The sequence below is a fragment of the Corvus moneduloides genome, chromosome 16, assembly GCF_009650955.1.
Source record: "Corvus moneduloides isolate bCorMon1 chromosome 16, bCorMon1.pri, whole genome shotgun sequence".
NCBI classification, from domain to species: Eukaryota; Metazoa; Chordata; class Aves; order Passeriformes; family Corvidae; genus Corvus; species Corvus moneduloides.
The window spans coordinates 2,994,748-3,022,068 of NC_045491.1; the positions used below are offsets into that span (position 1 = coordinate 2,994,748).

Here is a 27,321-nt window from a genome sequence, read left to right on the forward strand (position 1 = left end):
CTGAGCTGGAAGATAACACTGCAGGTTGATTACAAGCATCCGTAATAAAAAACTAGAAATCCTCAGGAACAATAAATACCCATAATACGACCTGAATCCCCTTCAGCAATAAGAATAAGCAATGACCTTCTGAACACCTCACGTTAGAAATGTGTGCAAGGTGGCAATCAGTCTGCATGCAGCTGGCTGAGATGTGATTAACGGGGACTCCGTGTCAGCCTGTGAGCTCCATTTTGGATGGGGACCTCTCCTGCTGTCTTTTTACCTCGGCAGAGTGATGATACCTGCAGAAGTGTCAGGAGACAATCTTCCCCCTGGCACAGAGCTAACAAGGATCATTAAACTCCGATGAACATCCGTTTAAATTGATCTTCTTTAGTCAAAAACCTGGCTTCTGTCCAAGGCAGCCGCTTCTGAACGAGTGGCTACACTGGTCGGAGGGGGCTGGGAAGGCAGGGTGAGACAGGCTAAAACCACACAGGAGGCCTGTGTCCAGCAGATATTCCATGGCAAAGGCAGTGCCATGGCCACTGCAGCCAGTGCAGGAGTGATGCTCCCCAGACAGAGCACGGCAGCACCAAAGCTCAGCCTCTCCGAGGAAAAGGCTTCTGCTCTGCAGTCCTGAGAAGGGGTGGGCTGGTAACAGAGAGATACAGGCTATTAACAGGAGTTGCTGTGTTAGAGATGGAGAACTGGCAGGAATCCATGACTCTGACCTCAGAGCAGTGCAGAAGCCCACACAGAAAGATGGATTCCATCTGTGTAAGTCCGTGGAAGGTGTTGCTGAGGGCCTTGTGGAGAGCAAACCCACATTTTGCTCAGTGCTTGCTGTGCTTTTCCTGTGTCTGCTTGGTAGTGACACTGTGGTCCCTGAACATTGGCATTCAACAGATCTCAGGGAAGTGCTACAAAGCAGCTCTGTTCAGATGTTTCAGCCCTGAAAACAGGAAATACTAAATAAGAATCCAGTAAGCCAGTTGGCATTCCCCTGCATATTGGGTGTCTATAAAAGTACTTGCATGTGTTCAGCAAAGCATTTAATTAAGTGGAGCTGGGTAGCAATATTTACTCAGCTAATGCCTCTTTATTGGCAATTGCTTTCGCTCGTACAATGGTCCTGTCCTTTGTTTTTAAAGGCCTGTGTTTTTGTCACCACAACTTGCTCTTAGAAAGAATCCAGAATCTTTTGAAAATGACTGGTATTCCAAAACCTAGGGAAAAATTACCTGCTTTCTAGATAACCAGTGCTATTTTCCTGGTTGCAAAGAATACAGACTGCCCTAGAATCACAGCCAGTCTATAATCTGCTGTACTTTATCTTATATTTAAATTCTGAATTTTCACCATCACTCTCGCCTGGTCATTCATGGAGGAACATTTTACCACTCATTACTACTAGCACAAATTACAGCTGCAAGTGGAACATTATCTAATTATTGTTTTAGGGAAAGCAAACCAGTAAAAAACCCCCTTGAAATCCCAAAAGGTGATTTGTGGGCAGATTTAAAGGGAGAGAATGCTTCAAGCTATCTATTATTAATGCTCAGCTATGCTGACCTTTGACAAATAATCTTAAGTCACACACAAAGAACACAGAAAGACCTGAAAGACCTGACCCAAATGTCATTGAAAAAGCTTACACAGGGTTTTAGTAGGATCTAGATCAAGCTCAGCACTAAATTAATTTCTGGGTTGTTATAATCTTTATACTTGACTATCTTTCATGTGGTACCATATGGTTATCAAAACGTATTGCATTTCCATCTGGGTGTATGCATGAGCTGTACATTAACTCTCAGAACTGAATCTTCATTATGAGGAGAAAGAGGGTGATTTAATAGCTAAAAAGGTCTAAAGGTACAGATTCACCATGCAGTGAAATGTTCGCCTTGGTCTGTTTTACAAATGGTTGCGTTTCCTGATTTTTCTCCTCATTTTATTTCATGCCTCGTACTACTGGATAATGTTTACTCTGTGCCACTGTGCACCCTGTAAAACGCAAGGATAGTTCTGCTGAGAGAAAAAGAAAAGAAAAAACCCCAAACCACGAAGCTCCCCACCAACCCAAGGCAGCCTCGTGCCCCTGTCACACACACAGGGGCTGGCTGGAGGCTGCAGAGCTCGTCGAGGGGATTAGCACTTCCCCCTCCACAGGTACTCATTTGGGAAACTCTCCTTTTCCTTTGGCAGTTTCCTGTTCAAATGGCATGCTCCTTTGAGAGGGAGGATCTAAGCTCACAAGCAAGATTTTGTTACGCTCTGGCTTCACAAACAGGAGCCTAAAACATCAACAGAGCCTTTTTATGTATGGAGTAAACAGAAGTGCCCTGAAGGAGCTTCTTGTCTGCTGTAGATTCATGAAGTGAGAATGGGCATGATTTTCCAGCAGATAGGAAGTAATTCACTGCCTTCAAAGTTTCTGGCTCCACAAAGATCAGAGATCCAGATGGGAATACAAACTGGGAATTGTGGAAACGGCAAGAAATCTTTCTATGCAGAAGTCGAGTCCTACTCTGACAAACTCTGGAGCACACGATCCTCAGTGCTTTAGATTTTTCTGACCGAGGGTTGGAAGGGAAGAGAGAAAGTGTAAGATGTGCAAGAAATTTCATTTATTTATAATTCTGCTTTAGTTTAGAACCCACTCAATTTATACTAAAAGCCCTTGGCTCAGAAACACCGTGTCTTTTGCATAATACACAAGTACTCATAGAAAAATGTAGCATACAAAAAAAAGTGGCCAACATTTGTTAAAGTGACTAATGATTTTTGAGTGTTTAAATATAAATAACTTTAAAGGGAACATAATTTTCATAACCCTTGAATAAACCCTTTCAGCTCTTCTTAAAGTAGATACTACACTGCACTGTGGAAATACCCTTAGAAATTTGGGACAGCTTCTCCTTTTAGAATTCACTATTTTAAAATTATGAGGTTTTTTCTCCTCCATGAGGACTGTCAAGATGCTGTCCATATGCAATATAAATCCCTTTGAGGTTTCTTCAAATAGCTTACAAAGGCATGGCATTTTCTTAACATAATGTCCCAACCACTCTATTAAACAGCCAGGACATTTAAAAGCGTTTTTTTTTTTTTCCATTTTGCTTTGTTCTTTTTCTTAAAAAATAAAACCAAGTGGATATGAAAAAAGTGTTCTGTAGAGAGCTGTTTGTGTCATTTTCCAAGTGCATCTTCTTTTGATAAAATGCCCGATTATATCTTCTAATCTTCATCCTCCATTTTCTACATTCCACATTTTCATGCCAATTCATGCATTTACCATTTTTCCTTCTTTCATCTTCATTTATTCTACCCACTACTGATTTTGGTCCCAAATATTCTTCTTCTGTTGGTCACCTGACTGTGCTGTTCCCACGTCTCTGATACCCCCTCTTACCCCATGTCCTTCCAACTTTTCTCCTTTCCAATCCTGCTAATTTAAATTCTACTTCTACTGCTCAGGTGAGTTCTGACTTTCAGCATCTTCCGCAGCAACTCTTCCTCTTCTCCAGCCCTGTCTAACCAATTACCTTCCCATACCATCTTCCCTCACAACTTTTCAAAATAATCCTTAGTTGGTAAGTATTTCCATGCTCTCATGTGTGTGACAATCCCAAAATAAGCCACCTTGCTCAGCTCTTAGTCCAGTCCCTCAGTGCTGCTCCCTTACCAACTCACCCCATGCCATTCTCTTCGCTGTCAATCAGCTTTTATGGGTGTGAACAGCCTGAATTTCCTCTTTGTTTTACATTGCAGCACAATCCTCACTCCCAGTTACTTCAGCATCCCCTTGCTGCTCACAGCTTTTCCCTCACAGCCTGGCTCCTAACCCACCTCTCAGCATTCCCAACGTATATTCCAGCTCACACTGGAATTAGAGTTTCAGTATTCATACCAAAGGTAGCAAGCAACCAGTCCAAGATAAAAATAGGGCACGAATTCAGGGGATGGCTTGTGAAGCATGCAGCTCTTAGCAATCAGGGGCAACCACATTTTGAGGCTGCTCTGCTCAACCAAAAGGCCAGAGGCATCTCCCCGGGGATGGTAATTGAGGAACTAATGCTGTCTTGCCAGCAGACTCTCTTTCCTCGTCTCTGCCCAACAGACATACCTTGGATATTATCCTTCCTGAGTGCCTTGAAATGTGGCCATACAAAGCAGTTATTTTCCCTCTTGCTCAGGTTCTAATCGCACCTCCGTGGCTGCAGCAGGTGGTGATGCTGGAGCCTCACACGCGGGAGGTGCGCACTGCTGTTCTCCCAGTGTCCCGTATTGCTGTCCAGCAGCAGCTGCTCAGTAACACTCATATTTGCCCCCCTCGTTTTAAGTGCACAGCTGGCAATGCTACCCTTGCACTCTGCCACCTGCATTTCCTCATTTTTTTGTTTAATCCTGCCTCGCCGAATTTGCCACTCCTCTATGTCCTCCCAAACTCGCACCTAAGTTTGTACAGGTTTGTTCCTGATGCCCCTTCCAGCCACTGACACTTGCACAGAACAATTCCCATGTGAAAGGAGCACATGGAGAGGATAGGGACAAGGAAAATGAGGAGTTTCAGTGTCTCATTTATCTTTTCTTCTAAGCAGGCAGGTGATGATGGGCTGAAAGTTCAGTTACATTGCTGTAGCTGTTGGCTTGGTTCGCAAAGAGTGAAAGAACAGAGGAATAAAAGAAATGAGGATGACACCTGATGACAAATCTGTGGAATTGGAAATCTTCCCAAACCAATTTCTACAGATGTACTGTACTGCACTCTGCAGTAATTATTTTTTCATTAACAGTTTGGAGCCTTCCCCTCCATGTCCCTCATCAAAACAGCTTCTCCAGGCTGCAGCCCTGCTGAAAAAACACATTTTTCCTGAGCACTAGAAGAGTTGCTCACGCAAATGCCCTGCAGGAACTGTGTAAAGAGCTGGATTTGAGTGCCTGCACAGGCCAGAAGAGTTGACACAGCCAACAGGGAGAACAGTCAGAGCTGTCCTAAGGTGGTGTGTGAGAGAGACCCCCACCTCACCCTGCCAGTTGTGAGAGGCAGGTCCTGCTTAAAGGAAACAGCAAAAGGAATGACAACAGCCACGTTGGAAGCGTGGCTAAAGCTGGGAAAGCTGTTACAGTGGTCCTCACTTACTTTGCAGACCTGCTGCTTGAGCATCTTTTTTGTGTTGGCTTATCTATTCAAACATGGAGATGGATCTCCTTTATTCTGTTGCTTATTTCTTTGTATCTTGGTTGTAGATTTGCATAAATTAATTTCCCCAACCAGTTTTGTAGGGAGAGGAAAAATTACATGAGTCCAGTCAACAAATTGCAGCAGAGTAAGTAACATGTTATGCCATGGAAAATTGTTCTTCCTTTGCTGAAAGTATTAAGTGTATATACATATGGTGTGCACTTCCAGAGTTTAAAACTGGAACGGAATTTTCTGATATTCCTGGCAGGACAAAAGATTTGTACCTTTTACCTCTGCCAAGTCAACACAGCAGAAAGAAAGAGAAAGAGAGGGGTTTTGCAGTGCCTCTCTCAGCCACGAGGTCCATTGGCTTGATTTTGAAATTTCCCAGTTTGATTAGAAGTGCTGGCAGTTGGAGAAAAATTGTCCTTGGACTAATAAACAGAAAATTTGATAAGAGAACAACAGAAAGACACTTGCTGCACTGCCTCACAAATATCACTTCCAGAGAAGATGATATTGTTTGTTTCAGCCTCCACAATAATATGTGAAATATGATTAATCTTTAGTTCCTTATGATGACACTGGGAACCTGGACTGTCTGGAATAACTGAGCCTCTGAAGCATGGATGTGAATTTTCTTTTGGTTAACCCATTTTGAGTAGGTTTTTTTTAGGGGGGTGAGGTGCGTTCTGTTTGCTGCTTATTTTTTTCTTTGAAAAAAAAGATTGATAAGCACATAACCTTGGGGACAGCAATATAAATTCTGTGTCTTGGCTCAATAACTGCTGTGCCAGGAGACAGGGAAGTCAGTGGGAGACCTGAGCATGGTCTGAGGGCACTATATAGCCCATGGATATTTTTTGACTGCCCCTTTCTTCTCCCTGCCTGCATGACTGCTGTTGAAATGAAAAGTGAAACCAGCCCCAAATACAATCCTTACATTTACATTTTTTGAAAATGTTCCAGCACTTGGTTCCATCTGTGCAAATCAAAAGCCGTGGCTGAATAACACACAAAGCCTTATTAAAAAATACTGAGCAGAATTATATGCAAATTAGGGTTCCATTGTCTTTCATCTCATAAAGGCTAATAACACTACAGAGGACAACCTTCTTATCAAAAATAGTTTCTAACACAAATTGCCTTTGACTATGTTTACAATGTCACTTTTAATCAAGCAAATTGTCAGGCTACTGCACTTCTGCCATCTACATGACACAAAAATATAACGAAGAGGGAAGTGGGTACAAGTGCTTTCAGCTTTAACTGGCTGCCCACTTCATACCAATTACTACCTATTTAGTAAGCTTGCTCTTCTGTTCTTAGAAAAACACTAGAATAAATGTATGAGCTCCTCTGAAGGAGACACCATGCAGAAAAAAAGCTTATTCCACTTACCAAGAACATTTGTCTTTGTAATTACACCTACTTTTCCTACTCCTATGCAATTAGTAAATACAAGCTAAAAATAGCCACTTCAATGCCAATGTGGTCCCTGACTGTTTCTCTATTATGTCACTTTTAGGTTAGTTCAATATTCCATTTGTTTGCAAGTTAACAGCTCTATTCAGATGGTTTTACTCCTGCAGGTGCATTTTCACTCAGAGCACATACTCTCGTCTCCACATGCAATTCCCACAAAGACTCAGGTACAACCAGCTGTGCTGTGCCCTGCTCTCAGCATTCAGCTGCCATCCTGCAGCTCAGCCACACTCTGGCACGTTCCCTGGGCTTTCTCCCTGTGCAGAATATGACACGTTTTTAAATACAGATGGAACTATTTCCACATTTTGTGGTTTGTTTTTTTTTTGTGTTGGTGATGCTGTTTTCTCTTTTAAGCTCTACACAGAAACAACAAGCATTTAAAAGCAGAGACTGAGTTTCTCCAGGGAAGATGATGCCCATCAGCTCACCTCAGCTGCCTGCTCTGGCTCAGGATACCTTTCAGAGATTGCACTGTCCAAACCTTCTCTCTGCAGATGTTGCTATCATCACCTTGCACAGCACAGAGAGGACAGGAGCTCCCTTCAAGGATGGAAAGAGTTCCACTCCCAGCCAAAAGGGGAAAGCACTGAGCACGTTGCACCCCTACATAGGCACTGGAGATACTCCAGTGTTTTCTCTCACTGCTGTTTTGGGTAGAACTAGAGGGAAATCACTGGATAATATTTGCTGCCCACCACAATGGTGTGCTGGGATCCTCAGCTGGTGAACAACCATGTATTTTCACTGGGAGGAAAGGAGGTGGGTTGATTTACACAACTGTGGAGCAGAAAATTCAGGAATAATGAGTCCAGACCTTCACTGGCATTGTTTAACAGAAGAAATAGTTCTGAGAGCAATGGAGTTAAAGTTCTAGTTGCCATACATGGATCCTCCGATATCTAGAAAAAGTGAACTTATTAACCATTTCCTCTCTTGTAAATTAATAGAGGTTCTCCACTGAGGCCAGCTGTCTACTTTCACAGAAGGTACAAGAACTTAACACAATTCCATTGCCAAAGGCAGGTGAAATATTGGGTTTAAATGCATTACTGAAGAACTGACAGACAGTGTGGATAGGCACATCTGAGAAGCTTGTCTGAAAAAAAGCCTAAAATGTTTCAAGTCATAAAAAGCATTTTTCTTTCTTCTTTGTTCATTCTTCTTTGCTCAAAAGACAGGTTTCTGCCATCAGAACAAAATTATTTCAGCTGGAGAACAAATACTCTCAAATTTAAGCCTGTGCATAAAAAGCCTCAGAGCCTGATGGATTATTAGGCTGTGGAAAAGAGCACAGCATAAATGCAAAGAATGAGAACAGGAGCCGAAACCTGAGGAAATCAGGGACTAATCTCACTTGGTTCATATGGATCAGGGGTCTCATTCCCAGGTTTTGAATCTCCAGCCTAATTTTCAGAGATGTCTGTTAAAAGCTCCATCCACTTCTGACTTCTCAAAGCTAGGCATATTGAAGAAGTTGGCTTTAATCTGGAATTTTGCCTTGAAATCAGTGTCAGGTAATGATGTTCTTTCATACCTCCATGAGTTTTTGGTAAGGGCAGAGAGCAGAAGTCAAGTGGCCAAAGTCTGCAAAGAGCCCTTGAAATGTGAAGGGAAGGCCTGGCATTCGCAGACAGGGTCATAAGGGTCTTGCAAAGGGCCTGGTTTCTGATCCTTTCCATCAAGCCTAGATGCCCACTTCAGCAATTTTTAGATATTTTTTGCATGTGAACAAGTGGACTTAGAAGGAACTAGTGGAGAAAGTTTCACCAACAGTTGAACAGTGTCGCTAGCTGGCTTCTTGGTCCAGTTGCTGCATCAAGGCAGTAGGAAAGGTCCACTGTAGATTTTGGACTGACCTAAAGCCAATCAAACTTTTCCACAAGACCTTTCATGCTGAACCAAAACTGAAGCTTAATTTTTGGGGGGGATTTTTTATCTGATGTTGTTTTACTTTCCTCTCAATATTTCCTCAAAAGGAAAGTTCCAAGGGCGTTGTTTTGAACCGAACCATCATTCATCCGTGTTTTCTGCTGGCTGAAGCTTTTCTGTTTAATTCAGCACAAGGCTGAGTATAAGCCAAGCCCACTCAGAACTTGTATTTTGGGGGGGAAAACTGATCTGCTTGGCTGTAGTTTTGAATCATGTGTGACTTTAGTCCAACAGAAAGAAGCAACACAAATCCGCAGGAAACCAAACCTCTCTAAGTGCCAGAGGCAGTGATCAGAGGACTGCTGACAGTCCTGCTCCTGCCACGAAGGGGTGCCAGTCCCTCAATGCCCACTCACTCCCCTGCTGTCCTGGGGTGAGACAGGCTGGAGAAAAACAAGCTGCTAAGTACTAACCTGGCACTAAGGAAAAGACCCCCACTACAAAACATTACTGATCAGAGAACATCCTCCCTCCTTCCAAGGAGTGGAAAAGGGGAATTTCTTCCATACCTTCCAAAGGCAAACTTTCAAAGCCAGGTTTGCAAAGGTCACTTCATGTGCAGAGCTGCCATCCTCCACCTGACAGCTCTGGTCATAAATCCAGAGCTCCAAAACGAGGAAATAAAAGTTTTGATTATATGCACTAAATTTCTATGATACTTTTCATCTCTTTCCTATCACTGGGAACTGTTTCCTGAAAACTGCCTCGTAAAAATAGTAGTCCTATCAAGTCTGGTGTATTATCTCCATGCCATGCTGATTGGGCTCAATACCTTTTGGGTGCCAGGGCCTGCAGCAACCCCTGAGTCCAGTGCCCTGGCTCTGTCCTGCCTCAGGCCACCCCACTGTCATGTCAAACAGCCAAGCTCTTCTCTAGCAGGTCATGTCCTTTATATTCAGGGCCAGTTCTCCTCCAGTAACAGCCCCTCTGTCCCTGGAGGTACCCACAGTCACTCTTATCTCCTTCAGCACTCATAATGTTGAAGGCATCCACGAAAAGCTTTTAGAGTCTGGCTATGGGACATGTCACCATCTTTGTGTTCACCTTGAAGAGGTTTTTGTTGCTTTGTTAAGGTCAGTAATTCTCTTGGCCCCCTTAACCTCTCTACCAAGGGCTGTTGCACTGCTTAACTGCCCTTCCTCACTCCTCCTCACCTTCCAGAGATCTCAGCCCAAGAAAATAAAGCACATTGGGGTACCCTGGGAGAAAGGTTCCTCCAGCTCCTGCTCTCTGAGGAAGCAAATACAAGAATTGTTTACACACTGTGCTGCTCCTGATGGTTGCTGCTCACCCCTGCAGCACAGCCATCAGCTCTGGCCCCAGCAAAACCTGCTCTAAGTCTCAACTTTAGGGCAAGTCCTTTAATTTGCCAGTGTCTCTTCTTGTTGACAGCTGAGCGAGGATAAAAATTGCTTTTCCCACTCCCTTTCCATGCAGGTTTAACTCCCCAGGACCACTGCACACAGAGATGCCTCAGCCAGGGGCAGCAGCCCAGAAGCTCTGGGAGCACTTGCATCCCATTTCTGCAAAGCCAAGTGCTGTATTCCCATATTCTCTATATAATAAACAACAAAAGGCACCTGAATGAAAGAGCTAAAAAACACACACTGGAGAGGAATAACATTTTCAAAACCCACAGTCCTAAAATTCCCTCTTATGTTTAACCAGTCCAACACTCAGGGATCTGAACCTTTGCCCTTTTTAGGGAATAGTTTTATCAGACAATAAATCTGAAAAAAAAGTTTGCAGGTACCAATACTAAGTAATAACTTCATTAGAATGTTAAAACATAGCTCCTACAGAAAAATACACACATGTGCACACCTCCACGTGCCACACATGAGAAGGTTTTTCACACAAGTCTGTTCTGTGTTAGTTCTGTTGCTTTTTATAGAACAATTAATTTTATATATAAGTAACCAGCTTTGCTTCTTGAGAAAATAGTCTGCAGAACAAAGAATATGCATTAAAATTCTATAAAATGGGAAATAAAGTATCAGTTTAATGGTCAGATTGCAGCATTTCTTTTCCTAAATACAAAGAATTTAGAACACTGAGAGGAAAGGACGAAAGGATGAAGTTAATATATCTAATATTCCTTTTCTTCAGGAGAAAAAATACTGCAGGACTAATTTTCTCAAATCCCAAAAGAGTGAAAGCTCCTTTCCCCCCTACTCCCCTTTCTCAGCGCAATTTTTCATTCTTTTGTTAAATTAGAAAGGCTTTAATTTACTTTTTCGTTATAGTTTGACTTATAAACACAAGCAGAAGTTCCTGGGGATTACATGTTACACAGAAAGGCACACAAACCACACATGGCAACTCCAAAGTGCCCCTGCCCAGCAAGAGGGGACAGCAGGGCAGCTGCAGAGCTTGGCCAGTGGCCCCAACAGCCACGGCCTCCTCCTGCCCAGGGCTCACTGGGCTCAGCATCCTTCAGGTGTGATTTCTCAGGCTGGGGAGCAAGTGGCACTGCCTCCTCTCAGAGCTGCCATCCCTTTGTGAGCTCTGCCTGTGGGAGCCTTCCCACGCTCACCCACTCCTCCAGCCCTGCACGCTGGAGTTCTGCCCCTGCAGTGCTCTGGTTTCTGTCATTGCACCGAGTTCACAGCCCTGGTCCTGTGCAGTGGGAAAGTTTCCCCTCCTTGAGCACATTAAAGTAGACCTTTTTACCCTCAAAAGTTTCTAAAGCCTTGAAACCAGGTCTGGAACTACCATGCTGCAGTTTTCTTTTTGCCGAATTATAACTGCTGGCTGTAATAGTGGGCCTGACCCTCACCATATCAAAACCCTCATTAGTTTTGTATTATACCACAAAAAAACCCAGTAGGAGTAACAGCAGAAATGTGCTGACTTCTTCAGGAGCAAAGCTACCAGCTTTCTCTTGAGTTAGATTTCTGCCTACAGGTCAAACCCTCAGGATTTGTCTCGTGGGCACTTTGACCAAAGGAGAGGTCTCCAGGGTACTGTGAGCCCTGTCCAACCTGATCCTGAGCACTGGCAGGGGTGGGGCAGCCACAGCTTCTGTGGCCTCACAGGAGGGTGGAGGAAAGTTCCCTAAGCACTTTCGCTGACACCTATCACTGCCCACATCTGCCATCTCTAAGAGGTCCTGCGCTTCACACTTTTATAAACACTGCCAAGAAAAAAACCACCTTTTTTAGCACCAGAACACTCATGCTTTCCAATATTCTTTCCCTATTTGCAAGCCAAGAGATCAATTTGTGCTTCTCCTGCCTCCATTCAGCTGCCAGAAAGGTCACCTTAGGATGAAGTGTGCCAAACAAAAGAGAATATTTTGGAGGAGAAAAGCGATGTGACTACAGAAATAGTCATGTGTGCTTGCCCTCCTTGAGCCTTTTAACTTACAAAAATCTAATTAGGGAAGACTTAATGTACAGCATGTATGAGGATGCCAAAACTTCTAACAAAATATACTCAGTACCATTTTCTTCACGCTTCATTAATAAGGAACAAAATGTCTCTAGACTTTCTGTAACATATGCACAGAGTGATTTCAAACCAGACTGAAATTCTTTTCAAATGAGGGTTATAATATACTCAAGCGATAACAATGCCTTTTTTTTTTTTTTTTTTATTGCTTTGCTTGTAAAGTTGTTTCCATGTTCTGTGAGGACAAAGTTATTTGTCATTTTTGCAAAAATATAACTTGTTACTTTGATGGTTTTTAGGACCTTTCTATTTCAGCTATGGATTCAAGGTTGAGTGTAGCCTACAGCAGAGCTGAGCTTGGGGAATCAGAGTGCAGGAGCAAGACTTGGATTTTTCTACAGGAATTATATCTTTTCATACAAATTAGAGACACTGGAAAACAAAGCTTTGGTTCGTCTTCTAAATCATATATAAAGCATAGGGCTTTGTGCCATCAGATCACAGGGCAGCAAAAGGGATTTCAAGCTCTTCCTCATTTGCTTATCTTGCTCAGACTGCAAACAGAAGAATTTACTCATTGGATAGATTCTGGAACAAAGAACCTCCAAGAAACAAATGCGACCTTTAAGATTTCTGCCAAGGACTGTAGCAAAAAACCCAACCCTGAGTCCTGTTTTGTCTTCTGAGGCAAAAATGCCACTTTCTTCCTCAGCTCTCTGCATTGGAGGCAGGGCTGTAGCAATTTGGGCAAAAGACAAGACTGCCTTGATGCTGCTAAATGGGCAAGTGTATCTGCACTGTCAAAATTTTTCTCTTCACATCCACTTCCAGAAGGAATCAGATAGAGACAACTCCCTGTGTGATCTTTCCCTGAACAGGATCTTTCCCTGTGCAGGCAAAGGAATCAAAGTGATCTCATGGGTATAAAATATTTGATAGTAAGACAACATGGGGGAGAATATTTGCCCAGGAGATTTAAAAAAAATATTCAACTATCTTTGACTATGTGTGTATGCTCCTACAACGAGGTGTTAAATTGCATTGTAACTATTGAGACATCAACATCTACCAACGTTTGCAATTCAAACATAAGCACAGAGTGAAACTATTTAGAGTTGTCAGGGTATGGATCTGTAAGCAGAGGTTTGTACATCATTTGATAGCTATTTATTTCCTGTTAATGTTTATGTAATGTTATGATGTTTATGATGGCCTGACTTTCCATGTGGTGGGGATCATTTCTGATGGGTAACTGGCATCAAATCACTGTTTTGCAAATACAGAATATTTTCATATTTGGCTGGTGAAACAAAAAGATTTCCTAGTGTGAGTATGCTATTAAAATGCTAATAGACCCTATTTGAGAAAGCTTACTCAGACCTCAGCAGGAAACATATACAACATTTACAAAGATTTAGATATGTGTTTTTAACATAAAAGGGTCTCCCTTCCCATGGAACTGTAAGGACCTTTAGACAAGAGTGAGGATAAAGTGATAAGCCAGGCAGATGAAGAAGAAAGAAAAATATATGGAGGGCCAGTGAACTTAATTATGGTGAAATACAGATATAATTGTGAGCATGAGGTATGGGCAGATATTGCAATAGCGACCTTTTATATTTAATGTCCTAAACCAAAATCTAAATGTGAAGATCGCTGACTTTACCTTTTTTTTTTTTTTTCCCCCAAGTTACTTTTGGCTGTTTCTGCAGACCAGCCCTTTGAATTATTCCATGCTCAGGTGCTGGTGGGGATTTTCCCCATGACCTGCCACACTCTGATGAGAGCAGGGAAAGGCGCAAAGGGATGTGCTTGCTCTCTATTGCACTTTGAGTGATGAGTAGCACCTTCCAGACACCAGGATGTGTGTGTCAGAACTGCTGGGAGCTGTTACACAAAGCCCAGAATGTGAAAATAAAAAGGAAAATCTTGTTTTACCACTGTGTCCCTGGTGAATCGAGGAACAGAGCTGGCACTGGCTTCAGCAGGGCTGACTGGGTTTGTTCTGTATCGAATTATTGAACTGAATCGAAGCTGCAGGGTCAAAGTAAGCAGAGAATTTGAGAAGCCTATGAAAACAGAGCCCAGATTTGCTGGAGAGCTGTAACCTTCCAGAAATGTAATTAAACAAACAGGCAAGGAGTGCTTGGGATTGAAAGCTCTGTTTAAACATCCGCTCTTGCTTTATTTGAATATCAGAGTGGAAGATAGAGTTCACATGTTAAAAAGGCCAGAAGGCTCCTTTTGTCTTCTTTTTTGTCTTTTATTTTTTTTTTTATGGTCCCCCACTGAAACTGAATGTGGAGTAAACATGAAAATAATGTCTGATGGTCAGTAGGGTGACAGGATTTGAATTCTTGCATTAGGAAACAAATTCCTCATCAAAACCAAATTCTTTTAGTCTGGCTCAATGCAAATATAATACACAAACTGAACTCACTGACAAATGGCCTGGATATTCAAAGTTATCTATGTTTCAGAAACATCTAATAAGCAATTTGGATTACTTTTTTTAAGTTTTGGCTCCACTTTTACCCTGAAATGAATGTACATAAATTAGTTTATGCAAATGTCATTACATTTCATTGCCATCAGCTTAACATATTTCCTCCAAATGGTTGAACTCCCTTCCATTGTAGGGAAAGCACAAGGCTTAAGACTTCTCCCAAGCACTTAAAAAAAACAATAAATGGAAGAGAAAATGAGAGATTATTTATCTCATGGATTTGTTTTGCTTTCCTAAAACAAAATAATTCTGGATTCTACTTACTGGAAATCTGCTTGGTTAAGAAATATTTAAATGAAAGCAGCACAAGACTGCTTTGTTTTGTTTTGTTGGCCTTTTGTTGTTTAGGATTTTTGGAAAGGTTTACAGTGGAACTATAAAACCAAAATGGAACAGAAGGTTAGCATTTCGCAGAATCACACAGAAGACATCCTGATTAAGAAGGTTAATCCCAAACCCAAAGTGTATCAGGAACTTTATGATGAGCAATTGACTGCTAGAAAATGCCAGTTGCCCATTAAAATGTCTTTTTCTAGATACAGAGTGGTAATGAGCAGTTTTTATGAGAAATGTCCTCCCACATAACCACCCTCTGGAGGACTCCCAGGACTGGTGGCTGCAGACCTGGGCCCCCAGCCCCAAGCTTAGACCAAGGGGAACAAAGCATTCCAGAGACATCACCAACCATCCACATAACCCTTGGAGATACCAGGTTGCTTCTGGGAGCCCACCAAGTCAGGTGTCAGCTACTGAATTTGGAAAAGGGGGAGAGCATCTCTGTGAATCCAGAGTGGAGGTCTGGAACGGAAAAGCCTAAATCTCATTTAGTACTGGCTCAGAGCAGAGCCCCAGATGATTTCCCTGGTGCAGACCTGCAAGCCAAGCCCAGCTTGGCCACACTCACAAACTTCCCCAGCTCTTATGGTCCTGCTGAACTGGTGGCCAAATGTCCATCCCATAATCTCCATTCCTTATCCTGACACCATCTCCACAGGATGTTTTTTCCATCTCCATATATACTTTATTCTTCCTGCCCTTTTGGTGGGACTATTTATCTTTAGGGAGAAAGATAATAATAGGAATAATAATAATAATAATAAATAGTACTACTATTAGTATATTTCTCTTTTGTGGCCCCTGCAGAGACAAACATAATGGAGCCCTGATCTTGTCTGAGGCCTTCAGGCAAATGCTCCTTTAATGCCACTATCTCTTAGAAAATACACAACAAATAGACCAGAGAAAAACTAATTTTCTGCCTTCTTTCTGTTTAAATATACTGCCAATTCAACAGACAGGATCCTTTCATCATCTAAATGTCTCTCCCATGTACCTCCTTCCAGTGATTAAAGGCAGGAAAAAGCTGAAGTTGGGCAGTGGTTTCAGCAACTGCAGTTTGTGCTCTTAGTGAGCCAGTCAGTGGTTCTGGAAATCAAAGCAAATGGCTACAAAATTTTCCCAGAACCTGGAAATCACACAGTTTCCAAGATTCAGATGTGTGTGCTGCTGGCTGGCACGGTTAGCTCATACACGTGTGTGTTATGCAAAATTGGCCAGTCTGAATGACAGTAAATAGAATTATTCCCCCATTCTGCAGTATTAGTTTATCTAATAAACTGAATAACCTAGAAACATTGACTGGTAAAAGCCACACGCTGATCTCAGTAGGATCAGCAGGTCTGGTGATTTTTTTTTTTAAAAGGCCCATATCATACTGCATGATGAGGGTGCACATTTCCCTTCTATCAGCATCACAGTACCTTGAATATTACAATTTTAGTTACAGCAGTACTGAACACGGAAAATATGAAGCACATCATATTAACCAGGAGGCATTCCTCTAATTCAGATATTTGTTCTATAGAGAGAATCACTTAAGAAATAGATCCAATTAACTGTGTTGCTAGGATGTCAGTACAATCTGCTACATACACCTAGCAAATGTGAGTAAGTCTCAGTTTATACCTTCTGGGCTTTTCTGGAATGTGTAGAATCACAGCAATTAATTGCTGCTGTTCAAAGAATGCGTTGAGAACCTATTTTGACACATACTCTGGGTGGTTGGGAGTTAAACACACAGAAGAGAATAAGCAGTGGGTGGGAGTTTCAGATGACTGGTAAATAACAGAAGTGTAGTGATTTGCAGTCTTTTAACAATCAGAGGACAGATTATTGACTTGCATAAGAGATGCCAAGGGAAAAGGAGGAGAATGAACCTAATACTGCATGACACAATCAGTTAAGAGCTGATTTAGTAAAATAATGCTGACTTCTTGTAGATAAGCTACACTCCTCATTGCATCCAAATGACAATTAAAAAAACCCTCTAATTCCAGTGCTGCCTTTGTGTAAATGCAACTCTTGTACATGCCTTTTTTTCCCCCTCTATATAACACAGGCTACCAGATAAGTCAAAAAGGAGATAAGCTTCCAGTGGGATCCAGATGCTGCCTGGAAGATGTCACAATTGTGAGCAGCACACAAACAACCCATCACTGGGTGCTGCTGAGACCCAGATGGCTCTGTTATCCTTGTGTTCGTCCTGAGGAAAGTCTGAGACAAACTGGCTCTTACCCCTGCTCAGAAATGTGGGAAAACAAAGTGCACAGCCTGGGTTCTCTCAGTGTAATAATACCTCAGTAGCTACTCTAAATTCACTGTTTTGAAAACAGCTTGGTCTGAGCTTTGTTTTTTTTTTAATGAGTTTCCAGTTTGTAATGGCGTTACCCTTTAGAAGAGAATTTGCTTTTCTTGTCCTTTCACACATTCCTCATTCAAGAAACACATAGTCCAAGAAAACAAATATTCAATCTCAGTCATAACTGATCCCAGTCTACTTGAATCAGTACTTCATGTGTCACCAGTAGATACAGCATGGGTCAGAGAAAAAGCCATTTGCTAACACAGTACAACTTAATCATCATTTTATAAAGGAGTGCAGAGGCAACTTCAAACCACACCAGAAAAATTATGTACTTACAACAAGAGCTGTGTAATTTTTCTCTTGTGTTAAAACCAATTTTCATGTGGCCTGTTCTTGCTAGTAGGGTCCAGATGTCTTCAGCCCTTTCCTAAGCAGACATAAAACAAAACCACTGATTTCAGTAAATTATTTATATTTTTTCAGGCAGTTCACTGGTGACCTGCTCAGCTGTCACACCGAGTGGCCCAACAGCATCCCTCTGCCAGGCTCAAATCTCAGATCCCCTCCCCATATTCCAGGATACATGCATGCACACACATACATTCATATGGATTTATAGAGGACAATTTCAGTTAGAGCTGCAAAGAGAAGTGCTAACTTTAAACAATTACTGGTTTTGTTAACATACTTTGCTCTATGTGAATTTATTACTTTTTTTTTTTAACTGCAGTTAGTATTTCAAGATGAAATCATAACAACCACTAATCACTGCCAACCAGGTTGTGTTCACAAAGGAAAATAAAAGCTTCAGAATACATATGAGCTTCTGGGCTACAATGTTTACAGAGCCTCCAGGATTTTGATCTGTGCACGTCCCTAACGTACCAAATGTTGAAAATCCAAAACAACTGCCAAAATTCACATTTGGCCCTGATTATTTCCTTGTTTATCATGGTTAGCATTCCCCGGATAAGAGATAATGTTGCAAGTTCAATAACCACAGAAAGTTGTGAAGACATACTTAAAGAGGAATATCATTATAATTTTTTAGTGTAAATCTTGGTAGATTTTAATTGAACAGTGCACAGCAATGTTCAGGTCTCCCTTGTGAAAAATTCTAGGTAACAAGATAGATGAAAAACTGGAATTTTTCTGTCAAATATGCATTTGTCTTTCATCTACTAAAACTGCTTTTTTTATCAGCTTTTTCAGCTGCTTTTTAATGTATTGCTGTGAAACAATCCCTGAAATTCCACCAGAAGATCATTTTGCCATGGAGTCACAAAGATCTCAGTAATGGAAGTTTCTCGTCCATTTGCTCCTAAATCTAGGTTATGGATATAAAAATAGCAATTATTGTATTGCTGTTTCAAGACACAAACATGGAACTTACTGTCACAAGCCCTCATTAGGCTGAAGCTCAGCTTCTAACAGATTACTTTTTGGTTTGCTCAACAGGAATTTGCAGAGATAAGCACAAATTTTATAGTTTTTTGAGAAAAAGAACCAGCATCCTTCACCCCAGGACAGCACCACACAGCTGGGACGTAGAAGGAAATTACGAAGCAAGGACAGAGTCATAAGGGTTCATTGCAAGGTTTTTTCTCCTTTAAAACATTTTTCCCAAGCCCTTGCTAGCTCTTGGATGGATTAGATGGTTGATTGCTCTGCACAAAGAGAGCAATCTCCAGATTTGTGGAGAGCTTTATTGTTCCCCATCACTCTTGGCAGGGTGCATCTGGCACGTCTGCTCTTGGGTAGCACTCAATAAACAGGTGAACCAGGCATGTGAAAAGCTAATATTCTGCTGTTTTGACAGTATAATTGTCTCTAATAATAAAGGAAAGCAGCTGCTTCAAAGAGTCTTTCACTTAGAAATTGTTTGGATCCTTATACTTTGACTTTTATGTGGTTTATGGTTCTGTGAAATGGTAGCATCTCATTTTATGAATGACAGACAGATGGAGTTTGCTGCAAGGTTTATTGATGGTAAAGCACATAATATCATTCGAGATACTTAACTGCAAGAAATACTGGAGATAACAAAATACTGCTTTCTCTCACTTTTTAAGACTCCTGTTATTTATTTTCATCAGCTCCAAGTTTTCTCTTTTTTTTTGTGAGTTTTCAGTGCTATCACCTGGTAAGTCTAAAACTTCATGATCTTTTGTCTGAGTGCACGGGGAGAGAGGAGCAGCTGTTTCACAATTAATTGAAAGCCAGCAGAGATGTTGTCCAGATTTCAGAGTAAGGTCTGTTTGCAGCAGAGCCATGTGCCATCCATCTCCTTCTCTCCCCATCTCCCTCCCACCCCCCACATTCATCTAACTGGATTTTCATGTCCAAATCCCATTCACTTAATCAAAAGGCAAAGAAAATCAATCTTCTGGTTTCCCAAAATTTGAGTAAAGCATTTAGTCCAAAAGCACTGAGAGACTTACTCTGAAAAGCTGTCAGACCCAGATTACTAAATTGGTTAACCCTTGTCATTAAAACCATGGTAATAATCCATGAAATCTGATGGTCTAAGGTTGCTCTTTGTTGTTTTAGGAAAGGTTTTATTTTTCCAAACCTTTGCAAAAATCCATAAAATTTATAGGGGACAAACTGATTGGTTTGGGGTTTTTTTTTTTTTTTTTGTTTGTTTGTTTTTTTATGTTGTTTTTTGCAATATTTGTTACCAAAACATAACATTTTGGAAACAGATACTTCCAACACGTGGTGGCATTATGCAACATTTGACCTGGGAAGAAAAGCACCTGCAATGCATTTTTATGAATTGCTACATATTTACTCTGGCACACTAAATCCTGGAAAACAGAAATCCAGCTCTGCTGCCCGTCTTTCCCTGTAGAGATTTCTGTCTCAGGACACAGATGCTGGATGCTTCATGCATTGCTTTTTCTGGGCTGCATCCTTCCAGCAGTGCAGAGATGCTGCACCTCTGGTCCAGGACCCTCCAGAGGGATGCAGAAGATGTGCATAGCTGGGCCCTGTGACTTCCAGATAGGAAAGTCTGGGATGATAATTGAAACCCCAAATCTCATCTGCCAGCCCAGCTTTCTGAGTCTGGGAGTCTGGAAAGGAGGGTCCCCAAATCCATCAGCCACAAGAAAAGACACAAAGCTTCCCCTTGCCCCGTGCCTTCTGTATGCCAGGCAGGACATTCAGTGCAGAGTGTTTACCCCATAGCTGAGGTGGTTTGAGAGAATAAATTTGTAAATCAAAGCTTTGGGCTGGTGGACACACTTTTTCATGGGAATGCTTCCCTATGCCTCCTATTTGACATAACAAACAAAAGTTGGCACAGGGCAGGCCTTTAAAAAAACAGGGAGAAAATCAAGTGGCTATAAGACACAATTCATCAGGCCTGCTAAATTCTGTGATAGCTGAAAAATAGCTCAATTTCACAATTCTATCGCTGCATTAAAAATCTGCATACCCATACTATGAGCTACGTCTGTGCTGAAAAGGAAATAATGAGAGATTGTGCTATCCCCAGTGATGCTTAGTCAAAACGGTATATTGAATTTTAATATCAACGATTTCATGAGAATTAGTCCACAAGAAAGTAATCAGGCATATATACCATTGCTGTTTAACTGAAATGTGTACCAGCAGCATGGAAAGTATGTTGTAATTTCCCCTTTCATTTTTATGTGGAAAGAAACAAGCTTCTTTTCTGCTCATCCAAATCTATGAATATTCAAGCTGCTTAACTGAAAGTACATGGAAGGAACAGAGAGAAAAGAAAATTATATTGTATAGGTCTTTTAACAGGAGGGCTTGGAAGAACGCAAAGTTAATTTTTCAGCACCTTACCAGCACCTAATTTAGAGAGAAATGTTTGTCTGCAACATCAGTGCTTCTGTTCTTCTCAAAAGGGACAAAGTCAGGAGCACAAACAGTGAAGGCTACAATTTCCCTTGTCTCCTGCCATCAACACAGAGCATGAGCTCTGTCCCACGCTCTCCCATTACTATGCAGGTAAGAATTTGAAAATTGCACAGTTCAAAGAATGTAGCCATGTGGGCACAGAAACAATCCAACTTGGGGACTGCAGTTAGCTCCAGACTGCAAATCTTTATTGAAACCTCTCCAGTCAGTGCTGCAGCCTTGCAACATCTCACAGCTGCTCAAACAAGGGCCTCCAGCAGAAAAGATGAAAGAAACCCCTAAAATCATACCTTTATATGGTTATCTTACAACAGGATCCCCTTGTAATTGAGAGCCCCCGGTGCTGCTGCTCCTAGAACCTCTCTAGTTAGGCTCTGCTTTCCTTGGGATGTCTCTGAGTCATCCTGAGGCTCTACTGCCATCTGAGCAATGAAGAAAATAATCTCTTTGCACATATTTTTGGTTGCTTTCTGACAGTGGCTGCCCACATGGTGCCTTGCTCAGCTTTCTCACTGAAAGGATCCCCAAAAGGAAGACCCCTCCAATATTCGCTCCCTCTCGAAGGAGTGGCCACCTGACATTCAACCTCCCCAGGGCTCAGCCCAAATCAGGGCACTGCTACACTAAACTGGGCTGGAGATCCCTTTTTGCATTCTCCATCTAGGTCCAGCCCCAGACAACCTAACCAGGAACCTCAGAGTCATAAAAAGCACTTTTATGTTTATCTGTCTCACAAGAAAGAGTTTTTAAAGACACCACAGTGTTCCCTGCTTGTGCACTCCAGTTGTGGTGAGGTCACTACTTACTGCCAGGACCGAGAGGAGACCTCTGGTCCTGGAGAGCAACCTCCAACGAAGACCCATCCAAGCAATTTAGAGCTCCCTGTCTCAGGTTTTTCAGTGGGTCATGGGACAGTCTGCTGGAGGAAAAGCAAAGAAAATGACCTTTAAAAAGGAAGAGAGGAAAGATGTGGATTGCTTATGTCTCATGATAGACACATAAAGTAGCTGTATCAGGTGTCAGTGTTGACTGCTGGTTGCAGTTCAACATTAAAAGATAAATTCCCAGCTGACAAAACACAACTCAATCCCCAAACAATTGCTTCACAATAATATTTGCTGGGAAGTTGCTGCACAGCTTTGGGAACCCTGTAAAAATTCCTCCAGGGAAGAATTTCCCTCATGCTGCAGCAAAGCCAGTGTTTCTACCAGCATTTATCACACACCTAGCAGCTTTATAACCTTTTAAAATGCGCAGTAGCTGGGCTTGTGACAAACTTCCTGATCTTTTACAGGAGACACGCAATATTTCCCATCCATTATGCAAATCCAGATTTCAAAAGAGGTTCTCCAGGGATTGCCTGAATAAATCCAGAAAAGCGAGTCCTGAAGCACTTAAAGACAACAGACCAGGTCAATAAGGACAGGGTTGGCCTAATCTGTGAGGTAATTAAAAACATAAGTAGGAGATTTGAATGTTTATTTATCCAGTTATGAATTCCTCAGTGGGGGGGTGTGGGGTTGGACCTGAAGAAGGAAAAATGAGCAGAGATGCAAAATCTCTGGTGTATTTGATTGCCTCTCTGATTATTTCTATTAAATGATGGAAGACGGGTCAACAGATTGTCTTGTTGTTTTTGCCTCCTGCATGTGGCAAACCTGGGGGGCTCCTGTGCTCAGGGCAGAGCCAACACTTGTGGGAGCAGAGCTGGAACAGCTGCTGGAAATATTTAAGTTCAGAAGCGAGGGAGGCAGGACATGCAGTAACTTGCAGTACTGGAAAATGCAGCTCAGCATAAAGAGCAACAGAAATTGAAAGCCCCATCTGAACAGGAGCCAGTAGCTCATGGATCTTCCTCTTTGGCAACTCCTCTGCATACTCCAGAGTGGAAAAACATTTATTATACCACAGCAATCCATGTCTTCCAAAAGACAAGGTCTGTGCTGCTTTCCCATGCCACCGTCAGGCATCACCCCTGTCCTGCAGGCATCGCTATATCAAAAACCACGTCTTGCATTCCAGCTGCAGCTGATGGAAACACCACCCTCACATGGAACACAGCCCAGCAGCCCCTTGAGAAAGGAAAGGAGACAACTGCAGACCTCTGCTCAATCTTCTGACTCCCACCAGGTCCTCTGCACCCCAGCCTCTCACACTAACCCCAAGATGAAACAAGGTGATACCATCTTCCCGGTTTGTGCCAGACCCTGTGTGAGCCTTGTGGCTTTGCAGGATGAATTGAGCACTTCAGACTCTGAAGATGTGAAAACAAACCCTACTGCAAATATTATTCAGAGTTCAGTGATCCATGTTCTCCTAAGGGCAATCACCGGCTTTCTGTTCCTGCCAGCATCGCCCCTGACAATTTCTCAATAAAAATTTCCTCCAAGCAGTTGTTCAAATGGAAAAAATGCAGGTAAAATAGAAATCTTAAAAACCACCATATAGACTCTGCTGATGAACTTTATCATCTAGCCTTAAGTCACTGGAAAAGAAGTAGGAGGGGAAAAGACAAGTTCAAATGGTCTGAGTTAGGAGTGGAGCTAGTTATCCATATCCTGGCTGAAATACATTCATAGGACTACCAGAGAAGATGTATTTTTAAAATGTAATATGCAAAAGCAAATGTAAAGTGTTGGTGGCTTGAAAGCATGTCTGAAGTGTGAAAGATGAAAGACTCGGAGACACTTCCATTCAGCTGTCCAACAATTTCAGGGGCTGCTGTCTACAGAATGAGCCCTGATGTAGCCAGGCATAAATGAGATTCAAAAATTGACAGCTGTGAATAAGTCTTCTCTTAAAATAAAAATACACGGGGTAACCTGCATTCAAAACTGAGCACCTCTTGCTGGCTCTCCCCTCAAAACACATCCAGTTTTATTTACACTCAGTAGGAAGATTTGTGTCAATTTCTCATTTGGCATAAGCAACATCTGCCTGGTGATAAGATGCACTGGCACTCATGATCTCAAATGTTTACATCCACAAACTGTTCTACAAGAACTTAATATATTGGCCTTATTTTTCACCAGCCTTGACCCATTTTACAGGGGCATAAATCAGAACAAATTACATTTAGGTGGCAGTAAAACCAGAGCAGTTTCAGTGGACATTAACTTTTAAGGCTTTTGCAGCTGACAATGGGGAAGAGTGCACAGGAACAGCTCTACCTCTTGGACACCTCATACAACACTCTGAAAACTGCTGCAGCTTTAAATTGCTGCACAAGCACAGAAAGAATAAATGAAATTGGAGGGAGATTTCAATTCCACATGAGCTCACTTACTGTTCCAAATGGAGCTTAAAGGTCTCTGTGTAAAAACAGACCTCACTCAAGACATTCCCCAGGTGAAGACACATATTTGCAGCTTTCATTGATAAGTTGTGAGATTTTTTTGTTCTCATTTGGATGGTTTTAGAAGGTTGCCTTATTATCAGGGTTGAGCATCCCCTATCTTACAAATATGGCATTTGCTGCAGCAAAAATTTTTAATTTGCAAAAAAATTGGATTAATTCAAAAGAAATAGAGAAAAAATAATAATGGAGTTGATGAAAACTATAAAGGAAATTATTATTAGCTGCTTCTGGGAAAAAAATGTAGCGCAATGTTATTCTGATACTTGTTTCTAGGAATCAAAAATCCTTTCAGTAAATTGTATCAACCAAGTGTCAAACTATGGATTGATTTCTCTGCCTCAGCATTCCCAGTCTTGACAATTTGCTGATGCTTTTTCACCCAGTCTTTGCTTACATTCCCAACACTACTTTTGAGGTATATTGTACAATATCTCCTGAACATACACTGATGCTGAAATTCCCACAAAGTTACAGGAGGGCCTTAGAGGATTCAGTGATGTCTGCAGTGTTCTAAAATAGACACAGCCAAAACCAATCCTTTACAAGGTATTGGGACTGAAACAGATAACATAGCACATTGTGCAAATATAGAGATTAATTATTGAAAAAATTAAGTGGTTTGTCCAAGGTCACACATAAAATTGTTTGCTTGAGAGCTACTCCTACACCTTAGGAAAAGTCCAAGGGAAGAAATCAGCCAGTGTTTATGTACCCAAAGATGTGATGAAGTGACAACTCACTATAAACCACTATTTCCCTCCATTTCCCACTTCTTCACAAACACATGTGGCAGAGCAGGGCAGAGATTCGTGTGCTGGACCCTGTACACTCAGCTGCCTCCCCAGCTGCAAGGGCTGGAGAGCAGAGGGAAAATGGGCAGAAATAGGGGGCAAAATTGTGTTTAGAGCTTTGCAAGAGGCTTGTGAACAAGGTTTAAAAGTGCCAAGAGAGAGGGTGGTGTAGCATGGGCTGAAGGAAGAGACCAGTCTGATAGAGACAATTAAAAAATCAGGGTGCAGGATTAGAGACTGAGAGGAACACGTAGAAATTTTATGATAGTAAAAGCACATACAGCATGGAGGAGGAGTAATGTTGAAGCACACAGCAATATTTCATACACTTTAGTTATTAAAAATCCTCTCTCAGAAATAACTATCTGCCTTCACAGCAACTGCTCTTCTCCAGAGAACAAATGTGGTCTATTAGTTTCCCTTTATACAGCCTGCATTGTTGCAATATTGAGCAATGTTTGAATCTAATTCTTCTGACACAGTTATGAAAAATGTAACTTTTAAACCTTAAAATATTTACACAGCTAGTGAGACTTACACAATTAGAGCCTGAATCAAATTGTCATTTGTATGTGGTATACAATGAAACATTCCTTAAATTCAATCAGTTAAAATAAAAGCAGCAATAAAGCATCACCAGACAAGAGGAACCCATTTTTGCCTGCTGTTTGTTTACTTATGTATTCATCAGCTTAATAAATTTCCACCAGCCTTGCAAGTATGCACATTTTAATGACGATTTTGGAGAAGCAAGGGATGGGATTGGGGTGAGGAGGACACAAGATTTCTTTTCAGCCAGCAAAATGAAGTATCAACACCTGCCCTTGTAAAACGCCATTCACGAGTGGATTCTGTCCCATGAGTGAAGTTCATGAGAATTTGGGATCAGTTTTAGGAATACTATTATTTATCACTAGTAATAGTTTGCCAAACTAATTGATTTTGCTTTTCTCACTGTGATTGGTGTTTATTGCTTGTAGGAGCTCCTGTTAGACACAATCAAGCAAAGAGGCTAGAGTGCCTGCCTGCACCTAATCTTGTCCAGCAATTTCTTTTCATTAGTGGGATAAAGGCACTCTGCTGCATTCAGAGCTCCACTTTGTGCTCTTGGAGTATGCAGCTTAACCCTTTTAACATGATTAAAACAAACAAAGATCAACACAGCCAGCACTTCTCAGAATTGCACAGACAAGCCTAATTGCTATTGAAACTTCATAAAGGATACAAAAAAGCTAAAACTTTTCCCCTTTTTACTTTAAGTAGGGTGGAAAAAATCTAATTGATTGTGATCAGTAAAGCCAATAGTTTGAGAAGTTGTCAGGGTTACTGGATTTATTGTCCTTTTTCAGCAGTCTTGGCCATTACTTAACTATTGGATTAATTGTATGCAGAACAAATCATCTGCCATTTCATTTTATGACTCATTAAGCAAGTATAGCAGACAACCATTACTGCTTTTTGGTGTAAGAAGATTTGAAAACTTAGGCACTGTTAATGATGCTAGAATTAGGAAAAGCAAATACCTTGCTGTGTGCAAAGGTCAGAGTAAGCACTAATGGAATGCTTATCTGTCCCAAAAGTGAAATAAATGAATTTCCTGAGCCTTGGGAGAGGTATAAAGCTGAGACAGGAGGCTGCAGGGTGAGGAAATTGCAGTTCAGTTGCAGGTGGCTCTCAGTGGCACTGTAATGTAGAGCGCTGCTACCCACAGAACCCTGAATATCTGCAGGAGACTGCTCCCCTGGAAGGAGGGATCTGCCTTGGACAGAGCTGGGGCCAGCCAGGAACATGCCTGGATTTTGGGGAGACTGAGGTATAATGAAAGAGGCTTTACAGAGGGTCACACTCGTGGCACACTTTGGAAGGACAAAAAAAGAGGGGAAGGGGCTGATCTTGCCAGCATGGGAAGAGAACAAGTCTACACTGTGCTGAGTTTTCTGGAGGTGTCTCAAGCTCTTTCACTCTCAGCCTGTGCTCTCCCCCAAAGCCCATCACCATCTGTAAAATCTCCTGAGGTACAACACCTCCCTCTGCTCCTCTAACAGGGAGAGCTTTGCAATCTGCTTATGAAGCATCCCATAGGATGTGCTGATCACACACTGCAGTGCCTCCTGCAGCTCCAGAGGGAAACGGGGGAAAAAAGCA

The 27,321-nt window shown here is 41.8% G+C and overlaps 1 long non-coding RNA gene across 1 annotated transcript in view; it reads right to left on the minus strand.

Annotated features, from left to right (window-relative positions):
- LOC116452086 overlaps positions 1-27,321 on the minus strand; it is a 149,107-nt gene that overhangs the window by 56,321 nt on the left and 65,465 nt on the right. The window contains exon 3 of the long non-coding RNA XR_004243397.1: positions 17,467-17,557. This is a non-coding gene — a long non-coding RNA (uncharacterized LOC116452086). The remainder of the gene's footprint in view (positions 1-17,466; positions 17,558-27,321) is intronic.